This window comes from Marmota flaviventris, chromosome 12 (assembly GCF_047511675.1).
Source record: "Marmota flaviventris isolate mMarFla1 chromosome 12, mMarFla1.hap1, whole genome shotgun sequence".
NCBI lineage: Eukaryota > Metazoa > Chordata > Mammalia > Rodentia > Sciuridae > Marmota > Marmota flaviventris.
Genome location: NC_092509.1, coordinates 109,838,866 through 109,854,880, shown reverse-complemented (window position 1 = coordinate 109,854,880; position 16,015 = coordinate 109,838,866).

Below are 16,015 nucleotides of genomic sequence, written 5' to 3'. Positions count from 1 at the left end.
GACATATCTGAGGACTCAAATACCTGCTCATCCCTACAAAGACACTGAAGAGCAGGGAGCTGAGGCCAAGCCTGTGATCCCAGCGACTCGGGAGATTGAAGCTGTAGTGGCACACCCTCTCCACTGAAAATCTTAATTAAGCTTCTCCAGAGATGCTCACCATAATTGTTCTTACCAGCAAGAATTTCTGCAAAAGAGTTTTCAGGTGGAAGGTGTGTTTACAAAAGCAGAATGTGATTAGGGGGACTGGCTCAAGGCCTCTAGCCTTGGTCTGCAGGCCTTCACAGAGGCATTTACATTTCAAAGGAATGTAGTCAGACACTAGGGAAAGTCCTTTACAATAAGAGATGAGAGTGTGTGGTGCAAATTAGGTTCCTTGGAAACCAGAGGGCAGGAAAGGGGAGGGGAACTCTCCCTTTCCCAGGCACTGAATTTTGCAGAGTGTCCTTGGGTTATTTTTGTATTCAGGCCTGGGTTGACTGCCCAGAACAGTAGAAAAAAACTTTTTTATGTGGACTTCTGCAGATTGTGAGCCTCTGAGCTCCCGCTCCCACTACACACTGGGTATAAAATTCTAAACATTTCTGAAATTGGAGTTCAGAAGAGTGAATTGATTTAGGCGAAAGCCTAAATCTGGACCTGGCTCTAGCCAATAAACCTGCTACCTGCTAATTCCTCAGTGTCTAGCCTCTTCTGTCCTACAACAAGGCAGGAGGATTGCAAATTCAAAGCCAGCCTGAGCAACTTATCACGCCCTCAGCAACTTAGTGGGACCCTGTCAGAAAATATAAGATAAAAAGAGATGAGGATGTGGCTCAGGGTTGAGTGCCCCTGGGTTCAATCCCAGTACCCCAAAACCAAAAAACAATAAAAGACACTGCAGAAGCCCCGAGGGCTGATAATACAGCCCACAGAGAAGCTGAACCAGCAGGAGGATGGCTGGGTCATCCTCGTGGCCTGGAAACTCTGCAGCAGGGGACTCGCTTTTCAGCAGGGTCATCTCTTCAGTGATGCCAGCTTCCCGCGTGCTGCTGCCTCTGGGCTCCATGGCTTTACAACTGCTGCCCACTGAAGTCCCCCACTCCTCAGGGTGCCACCCACCAGCAGCCCCAGATATCCTGGGGAAAATGCAGAAGGCAGAGGAGGGATTCTGGTGTCTTCTTCAGGAAGCATCTCCCCGCTGGCTCTCCAGTGCTCCTGGTGCCTGTGATGGCTTCCTGCAGCTAGTCTTATTTCCCACTCCACTGTGGTGCCCCGCAGTGGTTGACAGGTTACTCTGTCTTGGTGAATGTCCCTCAGCACAGTGATTAACTGACCACCCAACGAGCTGGTGAGATTTAGATGATCTAAACAGCACAATTTAAACACTGGAAAACCTTGTGAACTCCATGTTAAAGCCACAGTTAGACAATGAATGTTCTTCTTAAGCTGTCTTGAAAAGCTGCAGGAATTTTTCATGTGCTAAGAAGTGAACCTAAACAAATCAAATAATGTATTTTTATAATTAAACAATATATTTAAGCTACAAAAAAACCAAGAACAAGCAGAAAAATAAACTTTTGAAAATTTAGAAATGTACAGTTAAATAGTCACAGGTAAAATCATAAGGAAAATAGAATCTCCTTGGAATCAAGTAACCATAAAAAAATTACATGTCAGAATTTGTATCCCAGAGTCGAAGTGCTACTTAGCACATCCATTATTTAAAACCTGGTAGAGAAAAATTTAAAAAAAGTGAAAAATAATGAGTTAATCCTCCAAGTTCAGACATTGAAAGGGGGAGACCCAGACAGAGCCCAAGAAGAAGGAGGGATGAAGACAGGGGCAGGAACAATCCCTCCACCACCCGCGGGCCATGGGCAGAAGCCACAGGCTGGCAGCAGGCCCTGAGGAGAAGCCTGCTGACCAGAGCAGCCCCTCTCCTCCCACAGCCCTGGGAGCCATGTCCACCCTCAGCACATGGCATTGCATGGCTCAGGGGACGTGGGCAGGCCATAAGCAGCACTCAGGGTTCCCCTGACCCTGCCATGGAGACGAGTCAAAAGGCTCAGGAGTCTCCACATCATGAAAGCACACAAAATGAAAACTAGATAAACAATTCACCTTTAGCACGCACAAGAAAAGCACCTGTAATACAAACCAGATGCACAGTCACCTAATACCCAGCATGGGCAAGATGGTGGAGGAGGAGGGCACATTGCTTATGGGAACACAAACTGTGAAAACCACCTTGGAAAGCAATGTGGAATGATTTCTTCAATATCAACACCCATTGTTCAAAACCTGTCCTACGTTTAGGAATATCAGGCAGTATTTGCCCCTGTGAATCCAGAGGTGTAGGAAAACACTCCCTCAGCACTGATCATACATACCATCAAACTTGGTAAATTCACAGATAATAAAGAGCTCAGATGTCAAAAAGATAAATGAATAATAGTGCTTTCTATATCTTATAACGCTATACAACAGTGAAAATTAATAAACTTACCCAGCAAACTTCAGCAGGACCTCAAACACACCAAGTGTGTATACTGTATACATATACTGTTCCACTTTCGTGAATGTCAGTAACAGAAAAATGGGGGAATATTTTATTTAAGGATATATAACTGACAATCTTATAAAGAAAAGCAAAAATTTGACCAACAAAATTCAAGCCAGTAGTGGAAGAGTGGAATACGCCATTTGAGATTCGTATGTGGGGGCAGGAGGAGGTGGCTTCTCGGGGTCACTGAAGTGGGCACACAGTTTTGATTCCATTTCTAAATTATTTTATATAAATCACAAGAAAATGCAAAGACAACAGGCATATAAACGAAAAGTTGGGAACTAATTGTGAAGGATAAATTTCCATTGCCTACAAAAAGTCTCTGTGAATCAATTAAAAAAATGTAATGGAATGAATATGAAACTGTCACAGAGAATATTGCAAATGTTAATTAAATAAGAAGAAATCCATATGCACTCACAGAAAGTACCAATTATAATTACTGAAAAGACAGCATTTTTATTATCAGATGGCAGAATGAAAGCTTCATGTATCGTAGACAGTGCTGGCAAGTGTGGGAAGACAACCTCCTTCATGTCTGTCAGAAGTCAGTCAAAACCATGGATGCCACCTCTCTTTAACTCAATAATAACTCAATAGCCTTAATAGCAATGAGATATGGAGACAGTGGAAACACCAGTCACTGAAGAGCTGGTTGAACAAATTCAGATAAATCTTCACAATAAAATATTATGCAGTTAGAAAAAGGATAGATGACTGTTGGCAGATGATTAGACCTGTCGGCTCAGGCAGTACCAGGTGATGTGATCTTTTGCTCGAACATAAACCAAGTAGGGAGCTACGGCTTGCATAAATGAAACGGCAGGGTGTACACACTTGCTTACAGATAGAAAGCAGGGATGGTGACGTGGCCTGGAGACCAAGCACCGCCACAGACACCAACTGCTGCTGGTGCTGGGTATGTGGCCCTCCAGAAGCTGGCCCTTGGGGTGACGTGGAGTAGGTGACCCTCCAGGTGCTGGCCCCTGGGGCAATGTTGAGAGCAGGCTCAGGGAACTCTGGATGAAGGGCTGAGTGGAGGGGTGCTCTGCTTAGAGGTGTTTGAGTGTGGGTGAGCCTCCCAGAGGCTGGCGCTGGGAGCCTTGTGCCCAGTATGGCCATGTTGAAATGGTGGCACCGTCCAGAGGTGGATGAACACTGAAGCAGGGGGAGTCATGGTGGAGGGGGCACAGGAGCAGAGCAGATCAGGACACGGCATCATGAAGCAGAGAGGTCTGCTCACCAGGGCAGAACACAACCCCTCAAGGCACGCCCCTGAGACCCCTCCCCCAGCCATAGCCACCTGCCATCATGTCAGTGATTGATGTTCCCAGGACCCTGTCACTCCACCACCAGACCCTCCTGCTCTGTAACCCACATGAGCTTGGGGGACACTTCACATCTGCACCATAACACTCTTCAGTCTCATTTTCTATTTGCCTTGTTCCAACTTCTATTTGCTTCCATCTGTTTTCGGCAGAGCATCACAAGTTTCTGCTCCTGCCTTTGGATCTTCTGCTTTGGTCTTTGTGGTCTTGGAGGCTTCAGCATTCTGACATGAGAGTTGAACTACCAGTTATTCAAGGCCTGGTCTGGCATCCTGCAATGAACCTCGCATGACACAGGGTCTTCAATGTGCAGCTCAATTCCTCCTAATTCTCTAGATTGCTCTTTGACACATGGGTTATTGAGAGGTCTATTGCTTGATTTCCTAACATCTGTGGATTTTGGAGTTATCATTACTGACAGCTACATTACCTCTGTGTAACTGTGCAATTTTAATTTTTTAAAAAAAATTAAGTCTTGATATATACACATACAGAATATGGTTAAATTTTCTTTAAGACCATGCATACTTTAAATGTTAAATGGGTATATATTTTGATGAATATACATTTTAAACATTAAATGAATATATAGTTTGAGGGCACACCTCCCACATGTAACAACCACGAGGGGGTTTTCAGTACCCATCATGGCAACACACACACAAGTCCAGATCACCACTTAGTAAATGCCATTTCAAGTGCCAAGGGTGCGGAGTGGCATGCACACAGATGGCTGGAAGGCAGTGTGCTGGCAGCCTTCAGGGAAACAGTTTGGAAGTTTCTCACAAGGACTAACATACACTTGGTGTTACCCATGACACAGTTATTGCACATCTACCCAAGTGGATTGGAAACCATTCATACCAAACCTGAACTCACGATTGCCGAGCACCAGAATGGGCGAGGTGCCTCCTGGTATCAGGTAGAGAAGAAACCTCGAAGACTCAACCAATAGCCAGCAGCAGGAGGAGTGGACTATTGGTCGTGCACAGCGTGGATGGACTTCAAATCATCTGGTAAGGGGGAGGACGCACACGGGGTGACGTGGTGTGCTGGTGTTCAGGAATGAAGCCATAGAACCTCGTTGTCTGGCTGGGGGTGGAGAGGGCACTGTTCTTTGTGGTGCTGTGGTGATACACATCATGCATTGGTCCGAAACTCATGGGCCATATAACCCAAAGCACACACTTTATTGTAGGAGAACTTCAGAAAATTTTAACTGCATTTTATAAAACTACCAGTGAACGTCCAGTCTATACCATCTTGGAGGAGCCGGTATCAGATTTAGCTCTTTGTCTTAAGCAGATATGAAACAGAACAAAATACATAAAGCAACTCTTCTCCAATATTGGACACTGATTGATCCTGTGATCCTGGGCAGAATGGAAACACAAATTGAGTTCCACTTTGACCCCAGCTTTCCACATAAGGGCATTTTTAAATCATGGTTGAGAAACATGAGATCAAAGGAGAATGCCACAGTTCTGCTGGAAGGAAGCAAGAGAACCCAGAGCCTGGAATTTCTGCAGAGGATGGAGTTGCAGATCAGGGCCCTGAAGAGGCGAGGATTATACAGAAGGAGCTCCAGAGCTCTGTGGAGCTGCAGCACTGGGCGTCAAGTCTGAAACTCAGCAAGCACAAGGAAAGCTCTGGGGGCTTGGCAGAGGGAGCAGGGCAGATATGAAGGTGATCTCACATCCAGCATAGTGGAGTTCTGGGGTCCTGAGAACCCAGCAGGACATGAGGGCCATGCAATGGAGACTGCAGGACATGGTGCAGGACACACCCGATGTGTCAAAGGTCAGGTACCATGTTAAGCCCTGTCAAAGCCCCAAACAGACCTGTTCAAAAGGGAGTTGGTCTGTCAGCAAGCTAACACCTACCGGGAGAGTTCCAGTGCTCCTCAGAGGACACAGCACCCTTCAGACGCCAACTGTGGTCCCTGCAACGCCAAGCAGACATACCGGGAAACAGCTGTGGGTCAGTGATGAGAGCAGAAAGGCAGTCTACGCTGCAAAGAACAGGGTGAGGCTGACTACTGGCTGCTACAAAACCCCCCAAGCCAAAGGAATGCAAACACTTGGCCCCTTCCTCCTTCCTTACAGGTGTCCTCTGCAAAGGAAGACAAAGAGCAAATAAGAAAGCCAGGGCAAGGCCAGTGTGTAGCCCTGCTCATGAGACATGGACATGGCACACATAGATCTACACAGACGATGGCCGACAGGGGCTCCACAGAAGAATACAAAACAAGTCAGTATTTCAACAGAACAAGCCAAAGTGTGGACACCAAATAGCAAAGAACAAAATACAAAAAGCAAGAGGAAGAAAGACTGGTGGAGAGGTGGCCAACTGTAATGGGGCTCCCACATTCAGGCACAGTAACTAGAAGAGTAAGCAGGCTGTGGCTTGGCAGGCTCCTCCCAGCCATTGTGGGTTCAGACCCACCTGCCCAGGGACCTGAGGCCTGGCAGCACCGCCAGAAGACAGTGGGGAAGGACAATGTCTTCCACAGTGTTGGGGGAACTGGATCTGCTTGTGCAAGAGTGAAATTGGAACATTACACCCTACACAAAAATGAACTCAAAGGGTCAAAGACACATTTAACCTGTAAAACCCTGGATGAGAAACCCTGGTCTTGGCAAAGATTTCTCAGCTGTGGCACCAAAAACACATACAGCAAAAGTGAAGATAAGCAAGGGGGCTGCGTCAGCCGAACTCCTGCACAGCAGAGCAACACTCAGCAAAATGAAAACACAGCCAGGCAATGGAGAAGACACTTCCAAATAATAAATCAGGAAAACCGGTTAGTCCCCAAAATATGTGCGGCCTCACACACATCAATGGCAAAATTAGCAGCCAGAATAAAGCTGAGCGAGAGATCCAGACATTCCTCCAGAGAAGGTGACAGCTGAGCCAGGACACTAGAAGGTGCCCTATGACTGTTTCCAGGAGAAAACCAGCAAATGCCACCTCATGCCTTCCATGATGGCTGCTGTGAAGATATGAGCAATAGCACATGCTGCTGAGAGTGGGAGGAAAGGGCTCTCTCCTGCATGCTCACCACCGAAAGCAGCACAGATACCAAGTCTAGTGAAACTTTTTGCTTTGTTGTGGTCTGATTGACAAATAAAAGCTGCATACCTTTGAGGCGCCCAGCCTGGTAACTGGAAGCATCTCTGCTCTGTTGCATGATGAGCAAGCTGACGTCGCTGGGTGCTCCTGAGGGACGCACTTGTAAGTGCTGTCCTCCTGAAGGAGCCCTGTGAGATGGAGGACAGACAAACACCCTCAGAGGCGTAGAAAGAAAGAAACGAGGTTATCCCTGCTTGTGACAACTTCATGTGTGCACATAAAATACTAAAGAGTCTAACAAGAAAAACAAACAAAAAAACAGGAGGAGGAGGAGAAGGGTAAGGAGAAAGAAGAGAGAAGAAAAAGAGGAGAAGGAGGAAGAGTAGAAAGAAGAGAGAAGAAAAAGAGGAGAAGGAGGAAGAGAAGAAAAAGACGCAGAGGAGAGGAGACGGAGGATGAGGAATAGAAGGAAGAGAGAAAAAAGGAGGAGATGGAGGAGAAGGAGGACCTGGAGGAGGAGGAGGAGAAATAAAGGAGCCCCTCTAGACTCAGGTTTCAGAGCCAGTACACAGATGGCTGCAGCCTGGACAAGCAGGCACTGCAGGAAGACACCTCCCCAGGGACGGAGTGAGGTTCTACCTGCTTGGTCATGTGTGACTGCAGGTGTGCAGATTGGCTTTCTTAAGGTTGTCCTCTAAACAGCACAGTACAACAATTCTATCAGGCATTGAAAGCTGTCTATATGATCTCAAGTGCAGAGGAAGACAAGCTTAGGCTATATGCAAATACAGTGCCACTTTACTTAAGGGGCAGGAGCATCTGTGGATTTTGGTACCCTTGGGGGGTTGACTGTAGCTCTGATAGAAATAAATCTTGGAGATTAAAATTCTATACAACAATATTAAAAGTAAAAGTTTAAAATATTTAGGATGATTTCATGAGAAATCTATGCATGCCGCCAGCAGATGGCTCCCGGCTTAACCCTGGGCTTGGCTGGGACGGTTGGCTTCCCAAGCTGTGGCACTAGTCATTCTGGTTGGGCACCAACAGTCACTCTGCTTTCCTCTTCCCAGGCAGCATTCCACCAACTGCAGGAGAGGCTGATAGCCTCTGAGGAGCTATGTGAGGTGGTGAGGGGTGCGGCCCAGTAGCGGTGTGCAATGTCCCTGTGGGATCCAGGGGCTGGGCTAAGCCATGATGCCAGGTCAGACAGGTCAAGTGCATAGTTACCCATTGTGTTACAACTCAGTGGTTTATCAGGATGCAACTCCACCAAAAGCCAAGGAGAATCTGTGCTCAAGAGTGTTGAAAGAAAACCAAGACTAGTGCTTCTGAATTTCCTTGTTCATGAATTGGAAGATTCACTAGTATTGAGATGTTCATTTTTCCCACATTTGACTTAAAATTCCCCAAAATCCCAATTAATTTCTAAGCAGTTTTTAAAATAGAAATAGACATTGACTCAAAAATGTATACAGAAATGCAAAAGCCATAGGAAAATCAAAACAAATTTTAAAAAGGCCCAGTTGGAGGACATACCTTGTCTGTTTTCCAGAGCTTTCTTAAACCACAGTTATGAGGTAGCCTGGTTATCATTAGAATAGTGATTCTTATCATTAGAATAGTTATAAGCAGATTTATCAAATTAAAATCCAGAAATGCATGCACACTACTATACTAATGAAGTTTACAGAGGCACCGAGAAAGGGAAGTGATTTCAACTGACATTGCTCATAAGGAAACATCCACATGATGAAGTGAAATGTCCCCACTGTAAACTATGTCTGACCATGAAAAAACCAATATTGTGAATATTTTAGAAGCCAATGGGAAGTGTCCTCAAAGTCCTGAGCTGTGCCAGGACACCTCAGGACACAGAAAGCACAGGCTATGAAAGTGATGTAAAACCTTGCTTAGTAGAAGATACTATTAAGAAAATAAAAAAGGCAAGTTATGACCTGGAAAAACATTCAAGATAATCCCAAGGAACCACCCACATCCGGAATACAGAAAGGACTCCAACCTTTCAGTAATAGAAGGATAAGCAATGAAATGGGCAAAATGTAAGTGGGTGGGTATCGAAAACACATGCCTTCAACTCTGAGGGCCTTCTTACTCGTGCTCATTTTGGGATCAGGTAACTGACAGCTGCACTAAACATATGGTCACAAAATAACTGAGGGAAGCAGCAGAAACACTACTTGTTGGTGAGGGTCTTTGGGGGGAGATCTTCCTTGTCTCACAGGAAACAATGTACAATGGAAGAGCTATACTAGATAAAATATGAGAGCCTCAAAGTTGACCTCCTGCTGCAAAAGGTTCAGCACACATGAACTGCATTCCTTACCATTCCTGTGCTGAAGTGGCAGTGGGAGCAGGTGGACTGCACCATCCTCACTTCCTGTGCTGGAGCTGAGTGGGAGCAGGTGGACTGCACCGTCCTCACTTCCTGTGCTGGAGCTGAGTGGGAGCAGGTGGACTGCACCGTCCTGACTTCCTGTGCTGGAGCTGAGTGGGAGCAGGTGGACTGCACCGTCCTGACTTCCTGTGCTGGAGCTGAGTGGGAGCAGGTGGACTGCACCGTCCTGACTTCCTGTGCTGGAGCTGAGTGGGAGCAGGTGGACTGCAGTGTCCTCACTTCCTGTGTTGGAGCTGAGTGGGAGCAGGTGGAATGCACCGTCCTGACTTCCTGTGCTGGAGCTGAGTGGGAGCAGGTGGACTGCACCGTCCTCACTTCCTGTGCTGGAGCTGAGTGGGAGCAGGTGGACTGCACCGCCCTCACTTCCTGTGCTGGAGCTGAGTGGGAGCAGGTGGACTGCACCGCCCTCACTTCCTGTGCTGGAGCTGAGTGGGAGCAGGTGGACTGCACCGTCCTCACTTCCTGTGCTGGAGCTGAGTGGGAGCAGGTGGACTGCACCGTCCTCACTTCCTGTGCTGGAGCTGAGTGGGAGCAGGTGGACTGCAGTGTCCTCACTTCCTGTGTTGGAGCTGAGTGGGAGCAGGTGGACTGCACCGTCCTCACTTCCTGTGCTGGAGCTGAGTGGGAGCAGGTGTACTGCAGTGTCCTCACTTCCTGTGCTGGAGCTGAGTGGGAGCAGGTGGACTGCACCGTCCTCACTTCCTGTCTGGAGCTGAGTGGGAGCAGGTGGACTGCACCGTCCTCACTTCCTGTGCTGGAGCTGAGTGGGAGCAGGTGGACTGCACCGTCCTCACTTCCTGTGCTGGAGCTGAGTGGGAGCAGGTGGACTGCAGTGTCCTCACTTCCTGTGTTGGAGCTGAGTGGGAGCAGGTGGACTGCACCGTCCTAACTTCCTGTGCTGGAGCTGAGTGGGAGCAGGTGGACTGCACCGTCCTGAATTCCTGTGCTGGAGCTGAGTGGGAGCAGGTGGACTGCAGTGTCCTCACTTCCTGTCTGGAGCTGAGTGGGAGCAGGTGGACTGCACCGTCCTCACTTCCTGTGCTGGAGCTGAGTGGGAGCAGGTGGACTGCACCGTCCTCACTTCCTGTGCTGGAGCTGAGTGGGAGCAGGTGGACTGCAGTGTCCTCAATTCCTGTGTTGGAGCTGAGTGGGAGCAGGTGGACTGCACCGTCCTCACTTCCTGTGCTGGAGCTGAGTGGGAGCAGGTGGACTGCAGTGTCCTCACTTCCTGTGCTGGAGCTGAGTGGGAGCAGGTGGACTGCACCGTCCTCACTTCCTGTCTGGAGCTGAGTGGGAGCAGGTGGACTGCACCGTCCTCACTTCCTGTGCTGGAGCTGAGTGGGAGCAGGTGGACTGCACCGTCCTCACTTCCTGTGCTGGAGCTGAGTGGGAGCAGGTGGACTGCAGTGTCCTCACTTCCTGTGTTGGAGCTGAGTGGGAGCAGGTGGACTGCACCGTCCTCACTTCCAGTGCTGGAGCTGAGTGGGAGCAGGTGGACTGCACCGTCCTCACTTCCTATGCTGGAGCTGAGTGGGAGCAGGTGGACTGCACCGTCCTCACTTCCTGTGCTGGAGCTGAGTGGGAGCAGGTGGACTGCACCGTCCTCACTTCCTGTGCTGGAGCTGAGTGGGAGCAGGTGGACTGCACCGTCCTGACTTCCTGTGCTGGAGCTGAGTGGGAGCAGGTGGACTGCAGTGTCCTCACTTCCTGTGTTGGAGCTGAGTGGGAGCAGGTGGACTGCACCGTCCTCACTTCCTGTGCTGGAGCTGAGTGGGAGCAGGTGGACTGCAGTGTCCTCACTTCCTGTGCTGGAGCTGAGTGGGAGCAGGTGGACTGCAGTGTCCTCACTTCCTGTGCTGGAGCTGAGTGGGAGCAGGTGGACTGCACCGTCCTCACTTCCTGTGCTGGAGCTGAGTGGGAGCAGGTGGACTGCACCGTCCTCACTTCCTGTGCTGGAGCTGAGTGGGAGCAGGTGGACTGCAGTGTCCTCACTTCCTGTGTTGGAGCTGAGTGGGAGCAGGTGGACTGCACCGTCCTCACTTCCTGTGCTGGAGCTGAGTGGGAGCAGGTGGACTGCACCGTCCTCACTTCCTGTGCTGGAGCTGAGTGGGAGCAGGTGGACTGCAGTGTCCTCACTTCCTGTCTGGAGCTGAGTGGGAGCAGGTGGACTGCACCGTCCTCACTTCCTGTGCTGGAGCTGAGTGGGAGCAGGTGGACTGCACCGTCCTCACTTCCTGTGCTGGAGCTGAGTGGGAGCAGGTGGACTGCAGTGTCCTCACTTCCTGTGTTGGAGCTGAGTGGGAGCAGGTGGACTGCACCGTCCTCACTTCCTGTGCTGGAGCTGAGTGGGAGCAGGTGGACTGCAGTGTCCTCACTTCCTGTGCTGGAGCTGAGTGGGAGCAGGTGGACTGCAGTGTCCTCACTTCCTGTGCTGGAGCTGAGTGGGAGCAGGTGGACTGCACCGTCCTCACTTCCTGTGCTGGAGCTGAGTGGGAGCAGGTGGACTGCACCGTCCTCACTTCCTGTGCTGGAGCTGAGTGGGAGCAGGTGGACTGCAGTGTCCTCACTTCCTGTGTTGGAGCTGAGTGGGAGCAGGTGGACTGCACCGTCCTCACTTCCTGTGCTGGAGCTGAGTGGGAGCAGGTGGACTGCAGTGTCCTCACTTCCTGTGCTGGAGCTGAGTGGGAGCAGGTGGACTGCACCGTCCTCACTTCCTGTCTGGAGCTGAGTGGGAGCAGGTGGACTGCACCGTCCTCACTTCCTGTGCTGGAGCTGAGTGGGAGCAGGTGGACTGCACCGTCCTCACTTCCTGTGCTGGAGCTGAGTGGGAGCAGGTGGACTGCACCGTCCTCACTTCCTGTGCTGGAGCTGAGTGGGAGCAGGTGGACTGCACCGTCCTCACTTCCTGTGCTGGAGCTGAGTGGGAGCAGGTGGACTGCACCGTCCTCACTTCCTGTGCTGGAGCTGAGTGGGAGCAGGTGGACTGCAGTGTCCTCACTTCCTGTGCTGGAGCTGAGTGGGAGCAGGTGGACTGCAGTGTCCTCACTTCCTGTGCTGGAGCTGAGTGGGAGCAGGTGGACTGCACCGTCCTGACTTCCTGTGCTGGAGCTGAGTGGGAGCAGGTGGACTGCACCGTCCTCACTTCCTGTGCTGGAGCTGAGTGGGAGCAGGTGGACTGCAGTGTCCTCACTTCCTGTGTTGGAGCTGAGTGGGAGCAGGTGGACTGCACCGTCCTCACTTCCTGTGCTGGAGCTGAGTGGGAGCAGGTGGACTGCAGTGTCCTCACTTCCTGTGCTGGAGCTGAGTGGGAGCAGGTGGACTGCACCTTCCTCACTTCCTGTCTGGAGCTGAGTGGGAGCAGGTGGACTGCACCGTCCTCACTTCCTGTGCTGGAGCTGAGTGGGAGCAGGTGGACTGCACCGTCCTCACTTCCTGTGCTGGAGCTGAGTGGGAGCAGGTGGACTGCACCGTCCTCACTTCCTGTGCTGGAGCTGAGTGGGAGCAGGTGGACTGCACCGTCCTCACTTCCTGTGCTGGAGCTGAGTGGGAGCAGGTGGACTGCACCGTCCTCACTTCCTGTGCTGGAGCTGAGTGGGAGCAGGTGGACTGCAGTGTCCTCACTTCCTGTGTTGGAGCTGAGTGGGAGCAGGTGGACTGCACCGTCCTCACTTCCAGTGCTGGAGCTGAGTGGGAGCAGGTGGACTGCACCGTCCTCACTTCCTATGCTGGAGCTGAGTGGGAGCAGGTGGACTGCACCGTCCTCACTTCCTGTGCTGGAGCTGAGTGGGAGCAGGTGGACTGCACCGTCCTCACTTCCTGTGCTGGAGCTGAGTGGGAGCAGGTGGACTGCACCGTCCTGACTTCCTGTGCTGGAGCTGAGTGGGAGCAGGTGGACTGCAGTGTCCTCACTTCCTGTGCTGGAGCTGAGTGGGAGCAGGTGGACTGCACCGTCCTCACTTCCTGTGCTGGAGCTGAGTGGGAGCAGGTGGACTGCAGTGTCCTCACTTCCTGTGCTGGAGCTGAGTGGGAGCAGGTGGACTGCAGTGTCCTCACTTCCTGTGCTGGAGCTGAGTGGGAGCAGGTGGACTGCACCGTCCTCACTTCCTGTGCTGGAGCTGAGTGGGAGCAGGTGGACTGCACCGTCCTCACTTCCTGTGCTGGAGCTGAGTGGGAGCAGGTGGACTGCAGTGTCCTCACTTCCTGTGTTGGAGCTGAGTGGGAGCAGGTGGACTGCACCGTCCTCACTTCCTGTGCTGGAGCTGAGTGGGAGCAGGTGGACTGCACCGTCCTCACTTCCTGTGCTGGAGCTGAGTGGGAGCAGGTGGACTGCAGTGTCCTCACTTCCTGTCTGGAGCTGAGTGGGAGCAGGTGGACTGCACCGTCCTCACTTCCTGTGCTGGAGCTGAGTGGGAGCAGGTGGACTGCACCGTCCTCACTTCCTGTGCTGGAGCTGAGTGGGAGCAGGTGGACTGCAGTGTCCTCACTTCCTGTGTTGGAGCTGAGTGGGAGCAGGTGGACTGCACCGTCCTCACTTCCTGTGCTGGAGCTGAGTGGGAGCAGGTGTACTGCAGTGTCCTCACTTCCTGTGCTGGAGCTGAGTGGGAGCAGGTGGACTGCACCGTCCTCACTTCCTGTCTGGAGCTGAGTGGGAGCAGGTGGACTGCACCGTCCTCACTTCCTGTGCTGGAGCTGAGTGGGAGCAGGTGGACTGCACCGTCCTCACTTCCTGTGCTGGAGCTGAGTGGGAGCAGGTGGACTGCACCGTCCTCACTTCCTGTGCTGGAGCTGAGTGGGAGCAGGTGGACTGCACCGTCCTCACTTCCTGTGCTGGAGCTGAGTGGGAGCAGGTGGACTGCAGTGTCCTCACTTCCTGTGTTGGAGCTGAGTGGGAGCAGGTGGACTGCACCGTCCTCACTTCCAGTGCTGGAGCTGAGTGGGAGCAGGTGGACTGCACCGTCCTCACTTCCTATGCTGGAGCTGAGTGGGAGCAGGTGGACTGCACCGTCCTGACTTCCTGTGCTGGAGCTGAGTGGGAGCAGGTGGACTGCACCGTCCTCACTTCCTGTGCTGGAGCTGAGTGGGAGCAGGTGGACTGCACCGCCCTCACTTCCTGTGCTGGAGCTGAGTGGGAGCAGGTGGACTGCACCGTCCTCACTTCCTGTGTTGGAGCTGAGTGGGAGCAGGTGGACTGCACCGTCCTCACTTCCTGTGCTGGAGCTGAGTGGGAGCAGGTGGACTGCAGTGTCCTCACTTCCTGTGCTGGAGCTGAGTGGGAGCAGGTGGACTGCAGTGTCCTCACTTCCTGTCTGGAGCTGAGTGGGAGCAGGTGGACTGCAGTGTCCTCACTTCCTGTGCTGGAGCTGAGTGGGAGCAGGTGGACTGCACCATCCTCACTTCCTGTGCTGGAGCTGAGTGGGAGCAGGTAGACTACAGTGTCCTCACTTCCTGTGCTGGAGCTGAGTGGGAGCAGGTGGACTGCACCGTCCTCACTTCCTGTACTAGTGTTGAGTGGGAGCAGGTGGACTGCACTGTCCTCACAATGTGGTCAAGCTGAGTGGGAGCAGGGTGCACTGCATGTCCCCTAGCCTGTACTGGAATTGTATCTTGGCAGGCCAAGTGAAGGACCTCATGGGTGTCTGACCTCTCTCATGGCTTCACTCTGAAGCCACACATTTTGCTGGTATGTAGAGGCAGCTTCTTGGCCTGCAGTGTCTCCACCTTCCTTGGGATCCTCTTTCTGATTTCCAACTCTGGGCTTTATTGTGTGTGTAGCTCTGGATTGGAACTTACCATTCTTTGTGCAAAATCTGACCTGTTGAAATCTGAGGCAGTAGTGGCTTGGCTTGAGCCCTAGCTTTTTGTCCTCTCTTGTATTTCAAGTAGGTCTTCATTTCCCATCTGTTCTGTCTGTGGACAACCAGCTCCTGCATGGGACATAAAGACAAGAGGCTTCCAGAGGCTGCTCAGGAGATCCCCACAGGCACACTGTCCTACCAGGTGATACCTGCACTTGTCTCCTCTCTCTCTCTCTCTCTCTCTCTCTCTCTCTCTCTCTCTCTCTCTCTCTCTCTTCGCTCTCTCTCTCTCTCTTCTCTAGCTCCATCTTAGTAACTCTGCTTTCCTGATAGTGGCTGGCATAGGATTTGCATTGAGAATAGTTCCAGAGGAACAGATTCTTATTCTCTGCATTGCTTCTGTGATTTCTGATTTGTTCTCAGATATTACGGGGGTTTTTAAAATATTCTGTTTTTAGTTGTAGTTGGACACAACCCTTTATTTCACTTATTTATTTTTATGTGGTGCTGAGCATCGAGTGCAATGCTTCACATTGGGAGGTAAGCACTCTACCCCTGAGCCCCGCCCAGTCCAGATATTACTGTTTCCAGGTCTGAGTGCAAGGGCGGCATCATTCCCATCACCTTCTGCACAGGTCAATGCACAGAGCAGGCAGAGGGGCCAGATGCTCTTTGACAGGGGGAATGCAGTGGTGCTGGACATTGCTTCCAGCTGGAGAAACAGCCTGAGCCAGGACTTGAACTCCCAGATGATTGCAGATGTAGAGATCTGAAAACCCCACGACTTCCCAGGAAGAGAGATGCACCTCCCGTAGCCGCAGGGCCTAGAATTCTGAAAATCAAACCCATCCAT